The sequence below is a fragment of the Trachurus japonicus genome, unplaced genomic scaffold (genome assembly GCF_045865225.1).
Source record: "Trachurus japonicus isolate A0001 unplaced genomic scaffold, Traja_1.0 AP030749.1".
NCBI classification, from domain to species: domain Eukaryota; kingdom Metazoa; phylum Chordata; class Actinopteri; order Carangiformes; family Carangidae; genus Trachurus; species Trachurus japonicus.
Genome location: NW_028220882.1, coordinates 401,169 through 417,500, shown reverse-complemented (window position 1 = coordinate 417,500; position 16,332 = coordinate 401,169).

Below are 16,332 nucleotides of genomic sequence, written 5' to 3'. Positions count from 1 at the left end.
GTATCTCAATAAAACTGAAGTATCTCAATAAAAATCAAGTATAAAACTTAAGTATCCCGATAAAACTGAAGTATCCTGGTATAACTAAAGTATCCTGAAAACTGAAGTATCCCGATAAAGCTGAATTATCCTGATAAAACTGAAACTGAAGTATCCTGATAAAACTGAAGTTTCCCGATAAAACTGAAGTTTCCCGATAAAACTGAAGTATCCTGATGACATTGCAGTATCCCGATATAACTGAAGTATCCCTATAAAACTGAAGTTTTTATTTATTTAGCGAATGCAAAGTCTTTCAGCCAAGCAGTTGCCTCCTAGTCTGCTGTGTGGAGGGTGACCGGTCCTCTCAGTCGTTGGAGAGGGCAGACTTCAGTGATGTGTTCCATGGTCTGCTCCTCTCCACGAGAGCACAGTGGGCTAGGGCTGCTGCCCCATCTGTGAAGGCCGCTGCCCCGTCACGGACGGGCCCGCTCAGGTGGATGTTAAGTTCTCTGGCAGCTTTTGCGTTGTGGAGATGGAATGCACTGCAAACTGTTTTTGCTGGGCTTGGTTTTAACCGCCAAGTTTTATAGTACTGGTCCAGTTTGGTGAGGTCTTCAGTGAGCACCCAAAACTGAAGTATCCCGATAAAACTGAAGTTTCCTGATGACTCTGAAGTATCCTGATGACATTGCAGTATCCTGATATAACCATAGACTGTAAAGAGAATGGACGTAGCGTCCGTGACGTCACCCATTGGTTTTTGGGGAGTCGTTTTTGTGACTCCAATATGGCGGCCTGAACAGCGCCATGTTGGATTGGCCGGCCGAGAACCCGCCCACTGGCCTCGAAGCAGCTGTCCACGGAGCTGCTCGGACCTGTCACTCAACGTTTCCGCGCCCTAATTGGCCAGAATTTTAACCTAATAACAGTACAACGGTAGAGTTTAAAAAAAAATCACCCCCCTCAGAGTGTGTGCGGGGGTAGAAACTATCGATTGAGACGAAAAAACGTTCTGACACCAGGCTTTTAACATGTTTATTGAGGATGTAAAGTGGGTGATTTTAACATGGGGGTCTATGGAGAATGCTCCCTTCTGACACCAGCCCCCAGAGGAAGAAGAGGGGATTGCAGTTTGTTGAACAAGGCAGTGACTTCACTTCTCAGACCGACAACTGCCCCCTTGGATATAACTGAAGTATCCCTATAAAACTGAAGTATCCGGATGACACTAGAGTATCCCGATGACATTGCAGTATCCTGATAAAAGTGAAGTATCCTGAACAGTACACATAGCCAGTTGTCTGTAGATGATTCAGATGATTTGAACTAAACTTTATTGTCCTGTTGCGTTGACGTCCCCGTGGGCGGCGGCGTGTCCTCGTCTCGTCTCATCACTGTCGTCTCATCACCGTCGTCTCATCACTGTCGTCTCATCACTGTGGTTTGTCTGTGTGATTGGAAACACGGTGTCGGAGCAGGGTTTGATTCAGAGTGGTAACGTGGCAGATGGAGACACCGATCAGCTGATCACCGAGCCGATACGGCAGCTGTGAACGCCGCACGCTGACGAGCTTTGGTTTGGAGTTTCTGTTCAGGTGTAAACACACACACACGCACACACACACACGCACACACACACACACTCGGCTCCAACATGGCGGCGCGTCGTCCTCGGTATCGGCTCCGGCTGCTCACTGATGAGTTTTCTCTCCTTGATTGTAATTAGAGGAGACGGGAACAGACGGCGGCGCCGCGGCCCGCTGCTCCTGTCAATCACCCCGTTTAGCAGGAGGATAATACAAGACTGTGATCACACACACACACACACATACACACACACACACACACACACACTACACACACACACTGGAGCTTTCAAATTCTGTCTTGTAAATTCCTTCGTCTTCTGCAACTGGTACCCCTTCTCCTTCTCCTTCTTCTCCTGAGTCTCTCTGGATGAGTGGTTTTGCTGCTCAGATTGAATAACGATCATCAGTAAATCTCTGTATTGAATCAATATTTCCTCAGCTCCTCCTCCTTTTCAACCCAAACACCTGTTCTCTGCTGCGTCTTCAGTGTGAAAACCGACCAATCACTGAGGATCAATACAAATGATCAGTTATCAGAACAGCTGAATGTCTCAGTGCTAACGAGGATGACAGTTGTTAGCGTGTAGCTGAAAGTTGCTGTGTTTCCATCACAGATTTTCGCAAAATAAAAGCGACATTACAGTAATGACATTTTGAAAAAGTGCAACTGCTATTTTAAAGGTGTTTTGCAAATGAGCCGTAATCTAGTCTCGCGATATCCCATACTTATCGCCCCGCAAGACTTCACTTTGAGGAAGATGGAAGTGTCTTGCGTTTCCATGGTGACGGCACAGCGATCTCAGCTGCTGCTGTTAATGTTTTTAACAAAGACGAAAAGCGCTTGATTGCTGAAAGGCAAAGCCCATGTGGCTTTGTTTTTGTAGGTGTTTCCATTACCAGTTTTTTATTGCGATATTGAGGTTTTGTGCATTTGTAGGGGTAAAGGAAACGCACCTAGTGATGCTGTGTTGTGTGTGTGTGTGTGTGTGTGTGTGTGTGTGTGTGTGTGTGTGTGTGTGACTAATGAATTAATTGCAGTCCATCATTAAAGCTGCTGCAGACGAAGGATTAACTGACTCTACAGTCAGAGGAAACTGTCCTCATATAGACCTGAACTCCTCTGTGTGTGTGTGTGTGTGTGTGTGTGTGTGTGTGTGTGTGTGTGCGTGTGCGCGTGTCTGTGTGTGTCTGTGTGTGTGTGTGTGTGTGTGTGTGTGTGTGTGTGTGTGTGTGTGTGTGTGTGTGTGTGTGTGTGATGCTAATTGGCTGGTCCTGTGAGCGACAGAAGGGAAGGTGTTTAAAATGCAGAGAGCAGTCACGGCTGGAGGAATGTAGCTACAACACACACACACACACACACACACACACACACACACAGTCTCTCTCTCTTTCACCATCTGGTCATTTCCTGTGAGTCAGCTCCGTCGCCGGCTTCAGGCTCCATCACACACACACAAACCTGTGACATTTAAAATGTGAAGCCCCTGAGGTGTGTGTGTCTGTGTGTGTCTGTGTGTGTGACAGATAAATAAACACTGAGCGTTAAATCCTGTTAGAATCTTTTCTGTTTGTGATTAAACCAATTTATTGTTTTTATTCAGTTCGCAAACAAATTAAGGACAATAAATATTCACACGTATTAAACATGAGATATTAAATATATAATAGAATAAAACATCCTGCAGACTGAGGACGTTTGACTGCACATCTCTACCAATGCAGCGTTAAAACAGAATCGAATCAATGCAACAGTCAGTCATTCACTAACTAATACGCCAACAAGCCAGTCTTCTGTCCATCTGAAGTGACTCATATCTGAAATCTGCATTTACACCTGGTACTGCCAGGGAACAGGGCTGCCCGATAAATCGTATAATAAACACATTGCAAAAGGTTTCCTGAAATGTGATGAGTAAGGGTGCGTTCACATCAGCCTTGTTTAGTCTGGTTAAAGGGACAACGAGGAGTTTTGTTAAAGTGAAGTGTTTTCACACTACATTTATGAGCCTCCGCACCGTAAAATTCTTTGACCGGTGCAAGACAGACTCATGTTTTCATTCATCAAGAATTAAAGTCAGAGGTTGGAAGACGATCACATACCGTCGTAGTTCCCACCATAAACGGAGATTCGGCGGCGTTATTCTCATGACTCGCCACGAAACCGAAAGTAAAGAAACGCTGGTCGGCTCGCCCAGCATTTCCACCACCACTAATAATAACAAAATAACCATAGAGACAAAACCATAGATTTATCTAAAATGGACCATTAACAAGTGGTAACGGAGATTCATCCACATTAATATCAGACTTTTTTATAACCAAATAGAAACTCCTCGTTGTCCCTTTAACTAAATAGTCTGTAACTTATTTGGCTTTTTATTATCAAAAATCAAACATGTCTTTCATAAATCCGTATTTGACTGAAGGTGAATCACAGCTGCATACAAATGAAAGCTTTCTGGTTCCTTAGAATGAGTTGTTACAAGTCGTTACAAATACATAAGTGGGCGACGCACCGAACCGAGGCGGCCATGTTGCATCGCCATTTTTTTTTACGTTGAGTGGCAGCGTGGTAAGTGGTAACGTAGATTCATCCACATTAATATGAGACTTTTTTATTGTCGCGGAATTTTTCATTCTACCGACGGAGAAAGTCCTCGTTGTCCCTTTACTAAACCGAACCGTGGAGCGTTTGCCCCTTGGTGCAGTTGGTTTGGGTCGGTGTGAATGCTGGCCGCGGACCAAACAACCGCTCCCTGGTCCGCGTGGTCTCGGTCCGCTACCAAGCGAACTCAGAGCGGATTATTTCTGGTGAGCAAGAAGCGCACCGTTTTACGCCTCATTTCAGGTTTTGGCAGTGGTAAAAGTTAGCAACCAGCAGCTGATATAACATAATTGATCCTTTATGGTCTACCCGCCTAAACAGTTTGACCAATAACAGAAGGGCGTCACGGCCACGTGAGTTGTGTTTACAGATTTTGGACCGTTTGAGTTTGGCCTTTGTGAACGCAAACCGGACCGACTCAAAATTGAAACAACGTATAATTTTTTGCGTTGGTTCGGAACAAAAAACTGACCTTTAGTTGTTTTATCTACAGGCTCCATGTCTCCACTCTCATACACCTGACACCTGCACCTGAGCTACACCGCTAGATGGAACAACAACAACAGACACTGTGCATGAAACGCGTCCATGAGGCATCGACCAGCGTATTTGTCTCGTGTTTTGGTCGACTTATAATGTTTGGAGTTTGTTTAGAGCGTCAGGTGTGTCTGTGTGTCAGTGTTACAGCGCCCCCACAGGCCTGGTGTGTGAACTACAGTGTATTGAGTCGTTTTCAGGAAAAAGGCACAGGAACTGTTTGGTTAAAGGGATAGTTCATTCATTTTGTCAAATTGGCCCATTAGCCATAATCCCTATAGTCATAGCAGTAGGTTTGTTACCTTTAATTGTCGGTGCAAGCTATTTTTAGAACGGCGGAGCAGAGCCGTTTGCTGCTCAGAGCTACGCTACAGAGGCTCATTATGGGATTTTTTGGTTTCCCTCATCAAACTCATCAAATACACAATCCAACAACTCCACAACGCTCTGGTGGACAAGTTGTGAGCTGCACATTCACCACGCTATGAGATAATAACACAACGTTACCACACAGAGTTGTTTTAGAGGGAAATTCATGCAAAACCGCTGATGCACGTTGCCTTCAGGGACAGTTTTTCATCATCAGTCTCTGCATTTCCCTCTAAAACAACTCTGTGTGGTAACGTTGTGTTATTATCTCATAGCGTGGTGAATGTGCAGCTCACAACTTGTCCACCAGAGCGTTGTGGAGTTGTTGGATTGTGTATTTGATGAGTTTGATGAGGGAAACCAAGAAATCCCATAATGAGCCTCCGTAGCGTAGCTCTGAGCAGCTCGCAGCTCTGCTCCGCCGTTCTAAAAACAGCTTGCACCGTAGATCCCGTCTGTCTGTTTAGACGTATTGGCGGATATCCAATTTCTATCTGATTTATTTCCACATATAACAATAACGGGGCCTGAATCCGATCTGACGATATCCGATTCCATGCATTTTTTTCCCGTTGACACGTTCATGTTACAGATCTGATCTGTTCCACTTGAACCATGCAGTGTCAACACAGGCCCCTCCTCTTTGACCATATTTGGATAATTATCTGGTAGTTAGGGGGCGGAGTCAGACAGGTGGCGTCCATCTTTATAAAGAGGCTCTGGCGGTCGTCATCAGTCACAGACACTCGAGGCAGCTCCTGTTTCAAATGGACTTTCTTTTATTTCTTTATTTTTTTTAATACTTCTGACTATATTGAACCCCCCCTCGCCCCCTCGCCCCCCGCCCCCCTCCCCCGTCTGCTGCCTCTCAGGCCCTAAGTGGATTAAATGGATTCGAAACATGAGCCACAGCCGCTCTAATAGCAGCGCTTGAATTTTAAGCGATTCACGGAGGATTGATTCAGAGACTAAAGAGCTGCAGAGCTGAAACTGAGACGACGCTGCAGCTCCGACCGACCGCCGATCAGCTGCTGCATCATCACTGTCAATGGAACTGATTAAAGGGATAGTTCACCCAAAATTCAAATTTCACTCATTATCTCCTCCCCCTCATGTTGACTAAGGGCTGGGAGAAGTTTTAGAGTCCTCCGTGGCTTCTCGGAGTTACGGGCAGTTTCCGCGCAGCAGTATTTGTCCATATAATGGTTGTGAATGGAGCTCACTATTCTTCGTCCAAAAAGACACACCAAAAAACATCCAAATACCTCCATAGTGCTCGTCTGTAATGTCAGAAATGTAAGAAATTTTTCCGTCGGTAGCTTGTTTGTAGCTTCTGTGAGATTGTGATGCAGCTGAGAAAATTAATTTTCTACGGAAACATTAAAGTATTTATCTATCTATCTATCTATCTAGGATGAATTTGTCAAGTGGGAAAGTTACATAGAAGACAGAAGACGCATAATGTTGTTGAAATTGTACATATCAACCTCAAGAAATTTCAAGTTTTTCATAAAAAGACAGTTTATCTAATGTAAAACATCTTTATAATGCAGTAAAACAAAGGGAAAGGTTTATAACTCTCATTTTTTAAAGGTTATTCTGCTGTTATTTTAATGATCCGGCCCATCATTTGTGCTTAGTTCTTACTTCTTTGTCATTATCTTGAGTCTAATGCAGAGGATTTTCATCCTGTATCAGATGTATCTTCATTACATTTCATTCACTTAAATTAAATTTCAATTTCATCAAATTCAGAGCTCAAACTGCGCTGTAAGTTTGACCCCTGGTCCGTGTGAAACATCAACATATGAACAGTGAATCCACCGAAAAAAACAGTACACTCACTGCAACAAATTTGACAAGCTTAAAATATAGACTTATTGAATTTTTTTTCGGAACAATTTCTCATGTCGGGGCTTCAATACAAGACGGACATTACATACGAGCAGCATGGAGGTATTTGGATGTTTTTTTGGTGTGTCTTTTTGTTACGAAGACAGTTGGTATCCATTTGCAACCGTCATATGGACATGCACTGCTACGCCGAGACCCCCTGTAACTCAGAGAAGCCACGGAGGACTCTGAAACTTCTCCCAGCCCTTAGTCCACATGAGGGGGAGGAGATAATGAGTTGAAATTTGAATTTTGGGTGAACTATCCCTTTAATAATGTGTTGTAAATATGGCAGATTGAGTTCAGGAGTTAATTTCCATCCATAGTTCTGCTCTGTCTCCAGACTGATGTTGGACCTGGAGGTCGTCGTCGTCATGTGACCGCCAGTCAAAGGAGAAAATGAGTGTTTAGTTTGTGAGCTGGGCCTCGGTCGGCTGCTAATTACCACTTGTCTGCGGCTGCCGAGGCCTTTTCACGGCTCATTCTGGTTCTGATGAAGAGATAATGAGACTGAAAACAAACAGTGACGTGAACGTTTACAGAGAAACTGCAGCTGCTCAACCAGAGGAGCTACTTCTGCCAAAGATATTCAATATATGGAAAGATACTCCAATGATAGAAACGGTAGGCTATAGGTAGATGAAAGTGAGATGTTTATATTTTCTTATGATAACATTAAATATTTACACTACTAACAGTCATATTTAGCGTGACAAAAATAATTTAAATCATTTTCTACGGGAGTTCGCGGCCGTTTGTTTGACGTTGCCATGGAGATCTGTGGCCAAATCTGGCGAGAGTGTGTCGTAGAGACAGAGACAGGTCTGGAACAAAGTGGATTTTCTCCGGATCTCTCCGTCTGAAAGTTGCCATTTTGGTGTCAAACTGTTCAGAAGAGATGTGGCTTAAAATGAGTCCAACATTTACTTCAGTGATTGTGGGGAGAAAGGACAGACCATAATCGGTGTTCACGTTAAATTGTCCCATTGGAGTCAATACACTCTACTATGCTGCCTCTGGTCTCCCTAAAGGGGCGTGGCCGAGCAGAAGCCTAGTGACATCATACAGGAAGCTGACTCCTCATTGGTTTATAAACCGTCTTTGGTTCTGCTGCGTCGCTAACGTTACGTAGCATCAGCAGCTGTTTACTGACCAAACCCAGAGGAAACATCTGGTCAACATCTGGCTCCAGATGTGGAGACAAACATCACATCTGATCTAAACAGCCCGGTTCAGAACGGCTGGTTTCAGGGCCTGTCCCTTTAAAGGGCCAGTTCAACATTTAGTCAGATCCTCCTTTCACACTGCAAAAACTCAAAATCTTACCAAGAATATTTGTCTTATTTCTAGTCAAAACAATCTCATTCTACTTCAAATAAGACTCATCACATAAAAAGTAGTTTGTTTTTAGAAACGTTTTACTTCTTTCAAGCAGATTTTCACTTAAAATAATCTAATAGTGGAGCAAGTTTTCCTTTCTTATTACAAGCACAAAAAAACTAGCTTTCACTGGCAGATTTTTCTACTTATTTCAATTGAAGATTTGTTTGAAACAAGTGAAAATGATCTAAAAAATTGTTCATTTTTAGGTGACGAGTCTTATTTTAAGTGGAATGAGATTAGTTTTGACTAAAAATGAGACATTTTGACAAGAAATAAGACAAATATTCTTGGAAAGATTTTGAGTTTTTGCTGTGCACCATAACCCCTATAGTCATAGCAGTAGGTTCATCACCTTTAAAGGGATACTTCACCCAAAATTGAAATTTCCTTACTCATTATCTCCTCCCCCTCATGTGGACTAAGGGCTGGGAGAAGTTTCAGAGTCCTCCGTGGCTTCTCTGAGTTACAGGGGGTCTCGGCGTAGCAGTGCATGTCCATATAACGGTTGCAAATGGATACCAACTGTCTTCGTAACAAAAAGACACACCAAAAAACATCCAAATACATCCATGCTGCTCGTATGTAATGTCCGTCTTGTATTGAAGCCCCAACATGAGAAATTGTCCTGAAAAAAATTAAATAAGTCTATATTTCAAGCTTGTTTTGTAGCGGAAGCTTCTCGAAGCTCCTCTTCCCGGTTCGTCCAAATTTGACGAAAATTACTAAGATTGATTCTCAGCATGTACAGGTCCCCATTTCAAATGTCAAATCAAAACTTAATGTGCAGTAAGAGTCTTTTTTCTTACTAAAACCCCTAAAAAGATCATGTTTGTTTTTGTGTTTTTCTTTATTTTAACTGCTAATACTTCCATTATACCATTTGCAATAATCATTTACCAGATGTTACAAATTCAAGTTGGCAAAGCATTTAGAAATAGGGCATTTTCTGACCATTTTATAGCCATAATAACAATAATATAACGTCCAAATGGCCGTTTTAGCCTCAGCAGGTGAAGGGTTAAAGGTGTTTACGTGTTTCCCACCCTCTGAGGCGACAGTGAAGGCAGCAGCTGTGATGAGCTCTGTAAAGCTGCCAACCTGTTTTCTCTTCCAGCCGTTTCCGTGCCGACGCCTATCTGACTGCTTAATGTGAAATGCTCCCCTTCTTTCACTGATCATTATGGGGTGTGCGCCGGCCCCGTGATTGGAGCTGATTGATTGGATTAGCTGCTGCTGCTGCTGCTGCTGCTGCTCTAACGAACTTCTTCATTAGGACTAATCTGCTGCCGCGGCAACGGCTCCGCTCTGGGCCGTGACCCCTGTCGCTCCGCTGACGGCTGAAGACCGAGTCCTGGCGCAGTGGGTCTGGCAGCAACGGCCCCAGGTTAGAGTCCAGAGTCCAGCTGGCACACTGACAGGCAGGAAGGGACTCGGCTCAGTGAGGACCAGGACCAGGACCAGGACCAGGACCAGCACCATGTGGTCCATGTCGGTCCACATATCAGAGCCATGTACAGGATTAAAGGGATAGTTCACCCAAAATTGAAATTTTTGGACTAAGGGCTGGGAGAAGTTTCAGAGTCCTCCGTGGCTTCTCTGAGTTACAGGGGGTCTCGGCGTAGCAGTGCATGTCCATATGACGGTTGCAAATGGATACCAACTGTCTTCGTAACAAAAAGACACACCAAAAAACATCCAAATACCTCCATGCTGCTCGTATGTAATGTCCCTCTTGTATTGAAGCCCCGACATGAGAAATTGTCCCGCAAAAAATTAAATAAGTCTATATTTCAAGCTTGTTTTGTAGCGGAAGCTTCTCAAAGCTCCTATTCCCAGTTCGTCCAAATTTGACAAACCGGGAAGAGGATTTCTCCCGGGATGACGACGGAGGTTGGCCGGCTGACGAGCTCTCTGGACGGTGTGGTGTCTCTGTGACGAGCCGTTGATCTCGTCACAGAGACACCACACCAGGTATCTGGATGTTTTTTGGTGTGTCTTTTTGTTACGAAGACAGTTGGTATCCATTTGCAACCGTTATATGGACATGCACTGCTACGCCGAGACCCCCTGTAACTCAGAGAAGCCATGGAGGACTCTGAAACTTCTCCCAGCTCTTAGTCCACATGAGGGGAAGGAGATAATGAGTCAATCAATTTCAATTTTGGGTGAACTATCCCTTTAAGGTATAAAACCCAGGTGGAGGAGGTGGAGAAGGCAGATCGGTGGTTCGATTCCCGTGTGGATTCCATTCAGCTTCACAAACAGCTCCGTGTTCACCAGCCGAGTCCTGAACTTCCTGGTCTGAGTGTTACCATAGATACGGAGTGTGTCCCCCGAGGATGCTGTTATATACAGAACAGTGTGTCATACATATTCATGACTGTTCACTGAAGGCGTGAAGCAGCGATGCAGCAGCCGTCGTATCCCTCCGCCTCGCGCTCTAGTCCCAGGTCAGTTCGGAGAGTGAGGTGAACATATCAAGTCAAGTCAGCTTTACTTTTAGAGCAAACGTTGACCAAAGTGCTTTACAACTATGTGCAACTTATGTAAAAAGAGAAAAAAAGACAGAGAGAAAGAGCATTTAAAAACAGTGGGTGCAATGAAATAAAACTGGAGGATTATGGAGTATTAGTACGATGCCGTATCAAATGCTATGGAGAAGAGATGAGTTTTTAGCTTTGAAGATATTAATGGAGGGTGAAGAACAAACTGAATGTGGTGAATTATTCCACAGTTTTGGACCAGACACTGAAATGCAGAGATTTGTCTGAGGATCTGAGGAGACAAGAGGTGGAGCAGGGGGTCCATAAGTGCTTTAAAAACAAATCTAAAAGTAGCTTTAAGGGATAGGTCAACATTTTGGCAAATTGGCCCAATGCCATAAGCCCTATAGTCATAGCAGTAGGTTTTGTTTTTGTTAGTTTTAGAGGCAAATTCATGCAAAACCTCTGATGCGCGTTGCCTTCAGGGACAGTTTTTCATCATCAGTCTCTGTATTTCCCTCTAAAACAACTCTGTGTGGTAACGTTGTGTTATTATCTCATAGCGTGGTGAATGTGCAGCTCACAACTTGTCCACCAGAGCGTTGTGGAGTTGTTGGATTGTGTATTTGATGAGTTTGATGAGTTAGAAACCAAGAAATCCCATAATGAGCCTCCTCTGTATAGCGTAGCTCTGAGCAGCTCACGGCTCTGCTCCGCCGTTCTAAAAACAGCTTGCACCGACAATTATAAAGGTAACGAACCTACTGCTATGACTATAGGGATTATGGCAATGGACCAATTTGACTAAATGTTGAACTATGACACCAAGATGTTTTGCCTGGGATGTAGCCTGTATGTTTCCATGACGGTCAAAGGTTGAACGTTGGTGTGAGTGATACTTTTTATTTTTTATTTTTTATTTTTTTTAACCTTTATTTAACCAGGCAAGCAAATTAAGAACAAAATTCTTATTTTCAAGTGCTCTGAGTACTGTACTGTGGAGAAAGAAAAAAGAAGAGCCTCTAGTGTTCAGTTTAGTTCAGTTCAGTTTATTTCATGTCCCCAGAGGGCAGTTTGGGTTGCAGCTCATAGAATCACATAAAGGTAAAAACATACAACCCAGAGACATATAGTGACATAGAGACGCATCATTATAAATAACAATATAAATAGAATATGCACTAATTGAGATCATATCAGAGATAAAAAATAGGAAATACCGTTAAAACACTAAATACAAAATCCAAGATAACACTGTTAAGAACATAGTGGTCCAGTAAAGCGCATCAGATAAAGTCTCACACAGAGGAGAGCAAAATGATTGGGACAGTACAGTGTTTTCAGTTGCCTCGGTAACCGTGCTGCGTTGCCATGACGATGGCCTGAGCCCCCGTACCGTATGGCGTGACATTTGGGCCGTGTGTGTGTGTGTGTGTGTGTGTGTGTAGGTGAGCGTGGCGTGCCGGACGCCCGTTCGTTCGGCCGTGACACTGAGTGAAGCGAAGCAGAAAAGACACGAGCAGCTGTGGTCCCTGAACGCATCACCGGCTTTAATGTGGAGGGAACTCTGGGCCGTGTGAAGGTCTCATCGGGATTTATGGTCCGGGAGCCAAAGCCTGATCTTTTCTATGAACCTTGTTTCGTCTGATAAAGTTTTTTTCTCTGCTGTTTCTTGTAGCTGGGGGGTTCCTCTTCAAAATCCAAGAGGGTGCCCGGTGATATCCCTTGAGCATTTTTAAATATTAACCCTTTGATGCCCAAAGCGCCAAAATCCCGGTAAAAATACTGTAAGCCCCGATTTAGTTATGACAAATAGTCATGAGTGTATGATATTTGACAGAGAGTATCATGAAACATAGGGGAAAGTAAAAAAATAAGTTTCTGGGACCTGCTGCCATGCTATTTAAAAAAAATCACCAACAATTTCTCCAGAAAGCCAAAAAAATTACTGTCCGTACAACAAATTCTTGTCAAAAATGACATTTTTCTACCACTTTATCTCAAACATCACTGCTTCACATGTATATAGAAAACTTCCCAAGTTTGTGAGCTTCAATTTGTGCCCAGGATGACCTTTCTGTCTCAAAAGTTGCACTTGCTATGGCTGGAAATTGTCACTATACCTCAAATCAAACACAACAGAATGTTTGGTCTGATGGTCATTCCAAGTGTCACTTTCCAGTGGTTAATGAAGAAATCTGAATGTCAAAAGGTCAACAGAGATTGAAGGTATGTATTAGGTTTTTATTGTTATTCTGATTTATTTTATTATTATATTATTATTATTCACCTATTTAATTATTTTTGATTTAATTCTGCAAAGACAATGCGAATAACTCTCTTTTACTCAAGCATCTGCGTGGAGTTTATTACCAACAACAATTTTGCTCTCTTGAGCATCCCACATGGAAACATTTCCATGCAGTTGCATGGGGTTTTACTCTTGCAGCCATTATGGATCCGGACTGAAGTGGTTTCAGAGTCTTACTGTAAGCTTCACTAACCACCACACCGGCCAATGAGAGAGCAGCGTCTCCAGATGTAGCTCCGCCCCCTTAACTGGAGCGGCGGTAGTGTGATGTCACAGTGTGAATCCATGAAGCATCGTTCACTTTGAGTTTGTCGCTGTTCGTGTCTGACTGAACATTTCTCCAGTGTGCAAATTATGAAAGTGTGTGTGTGTGCATGTGTGTGTGTGTGTGTGTGTGTGTGTGTGTGAATGATTCAGAGATGTCAAGTGAGCTCATGAATAATAAACAGAACATGCATTCAGCTGTGAATATTTCATGGTGCGTGAAACTGAGCAGAAGCTCTGAGACGAGTCTGGCAGCGTCCGGTCGGATGGAGGGAGGGAAGAGGAGAGAAGAGGAGGAGAGAGGGATGGAGAGAAGAGGAGGAGGAGGATGGAGGGATGGAGAGGAGAGGAGGAGAGAGGGATGGAGAGAAGAGGAGGAGGAGGATGGAGGGATGGAGAGGAGAGGAGGAGAGAGGGATGGAGAGAAGAGGAGGAGGAGGATGGAGGGATGGAGGTATGAAGAGAAGAGGGGAATGGAGGAAGATGAAGGGATGGAGAGAAGAGGAGGAGGGAGAGAAGAGGAGGAGGAGGATGGAGGAGGAGAAAGATGGAGAGATGGAGGGATGGAGAGAAGAGGAGGAGGAGGATGGTGGGATGGAGAGAAGAGGAGGAAGATGGAGGGAGAAGAGGAGGAGGGAAAGATGAAGGGATGGAGAGAAGATGAGGATGGAGAGATGGAGTGGTGGAGGGCAGGTTGCTTCAGTTTCATGAAGGAGTCGACGTGTTGAACGAGTTTAATAATACATTTTATTTATAATGAACTTTACATTTAAGCTTTACATTAATGTCAAAGTGCTACAGTACAAGCTTAATACACGTTCACTCCAACATGGCCGACGTCTCTTTGTTTAGGCTCCGCCCACAAAACGGAGTACCAGTACCAGAACCAGTACCAGAACCAGAGAGCTGCTCGGCCGGCCAACCTCCGTGATCCCGGGGGAGAAAAGACCATCGCTAATTAACTTACCCGCAGGTTTTTAGAGGTTTACCACCGGCTGGTTAAATTATTTTTAGGAGATAAATGCTGGTCTCATTGATGAAATGTAACAATTGTGGCAGTCGCATTAGTTAGTCTGAATGTAAAGTGAAGCTTCCTGTGTGTATTGGACAGAGGAGCAGCGCTGCCTCGGGGCTCTGGAGCCTGACCCCTTGGACGCACTGCGCGCGGCTTCTCGGGCGCTTGGGTGGTCGCACAGGGAGCTACTTCTCCTCCTCTCTCCGCGCCGGTCAGACATCGACTGCAGTCGTTCATACTCGTATTCACTCGGTTTTCCACACACACGTCATTTTAAACATGTGTCTGTGTGTCTCATGTGCAGGCGCAACGGTCAAATATGTATAGATGGACAAGCAACAACTTAATTAATCATCATTTAATTATTTTATTTTGAAAATTGACCGGATTCTCTCGCCTTTTCTGTGCCCGACTTCCTGTCTGGTACGACCACGTCTGTCCAGCTTGACAGACGGCACTCTCGGCGCGCGCGGCTCGCGTGAAAAATAGAAATGAACCGAACTGAAGCGCTCCAGGCGCGCGCACTGCGCTCCACGGCGCGAGATGTGCGGCCAGGCAGACCTGTTAACATGTGCGCCGAACTGAAACTCCCTCCGCTCCAAGGCGCTGCGCTTCGGTTCCGCGTCTAGTGCGTCCAAGCTGTTACGTTACGTACAGAAATCACCACATTTACAAAAAATAAATAAATATTTTACAATGAACCGATCAGTCTGCATTACATTTGATTTGATTTGATTTGATTAAGTTAACGTGGTTCTGAATAGAGGATTTGTGGCAAAAGCTCGTCACGTCTACTTATGTGAAAGCAGCAGAGACGACTGATGACGTATGTGATTGTTGAAGTGATGTCCCAATTCGTAGGGGTTGACTTTCAACCCTACTCCTTGTAGCTCCGTTTAAAGGGCAAGGGTAAGGGCTAGGGGTAGGGAACCTGAACGTCTCTGAATGTCTCTGAACTAGGGCTGACCCGATTATCATATTTTGATAATCGAAGCTTCGTGGACATAAAATCGATTTTAATCGAAGCTTCGGCGGCCGGTGGGGTGCGCGACTGAACAATCGATCACAGACTTAAAGATCGATTACCATGGCAACGAACAAAGTTTCGAAGCTTCGATTTTTTTGGGTCAGCCCTACCCTGAACGTTTCTGAACGTCTCTGAACGTCCCTGAACGTCCCTGAATGTCTCTGAACGTCCCTGAACGTCTCTGAATGTCTCTGAATGTCCCTGAATGTCCCTGAATGTCTCTGAATGTCCCTGAATGTCTCTGAATGTCTCTGAATGTCTCTGAATGTCCCTGAATGTCCCTGAATGTCTCTGAATGTCTCTGAATGTCCCTGAATGTCCCTGAATGTCTCTGAATGTCCCTGAATGTCTCTGAATGTCCCTGAATGTCTCTGAATGTCTCTGAATGTCCCTGAATGTCTCTGAATGTCTCTGAATGTCTCTGGATGTGCCTGAATGTCTCTGAATGTCCCTGAACGTCTCTGAATGTCCCTGAACGTCTCTGAATGTCTCTGAATGTCTCTGAATGTCTCTGAACGTCCCTGAATGTCTCTGAATGTCCCTGAATGTCCCTGAATGTCTCTGAATGTCTCTGAATGTCCCTGAATGTTCCTGAATGTCCCTGAACGTCCCTGAATGTCTCTGAATGTCTCTGAATGTCTCTGAACGTCTCTGAATGTCCCTGAATGTCTCTGAATGTCTCTGAATGTCTCTGAATGTCTCTGAACGTCCCCGAATGTCCCTGAATGTCTCTGAATGTCCCTGAATGTCTCTGAACGTCTCTGAACGTCCCTGAATGTCTCTGAATGTCTCTGAATGTCTCTGAACGTCTCTGAACGTCCCTGAATGTCTCTGAATGTCCCTGAATGTCCCTGAATGTCTCTGAACGTCTCTG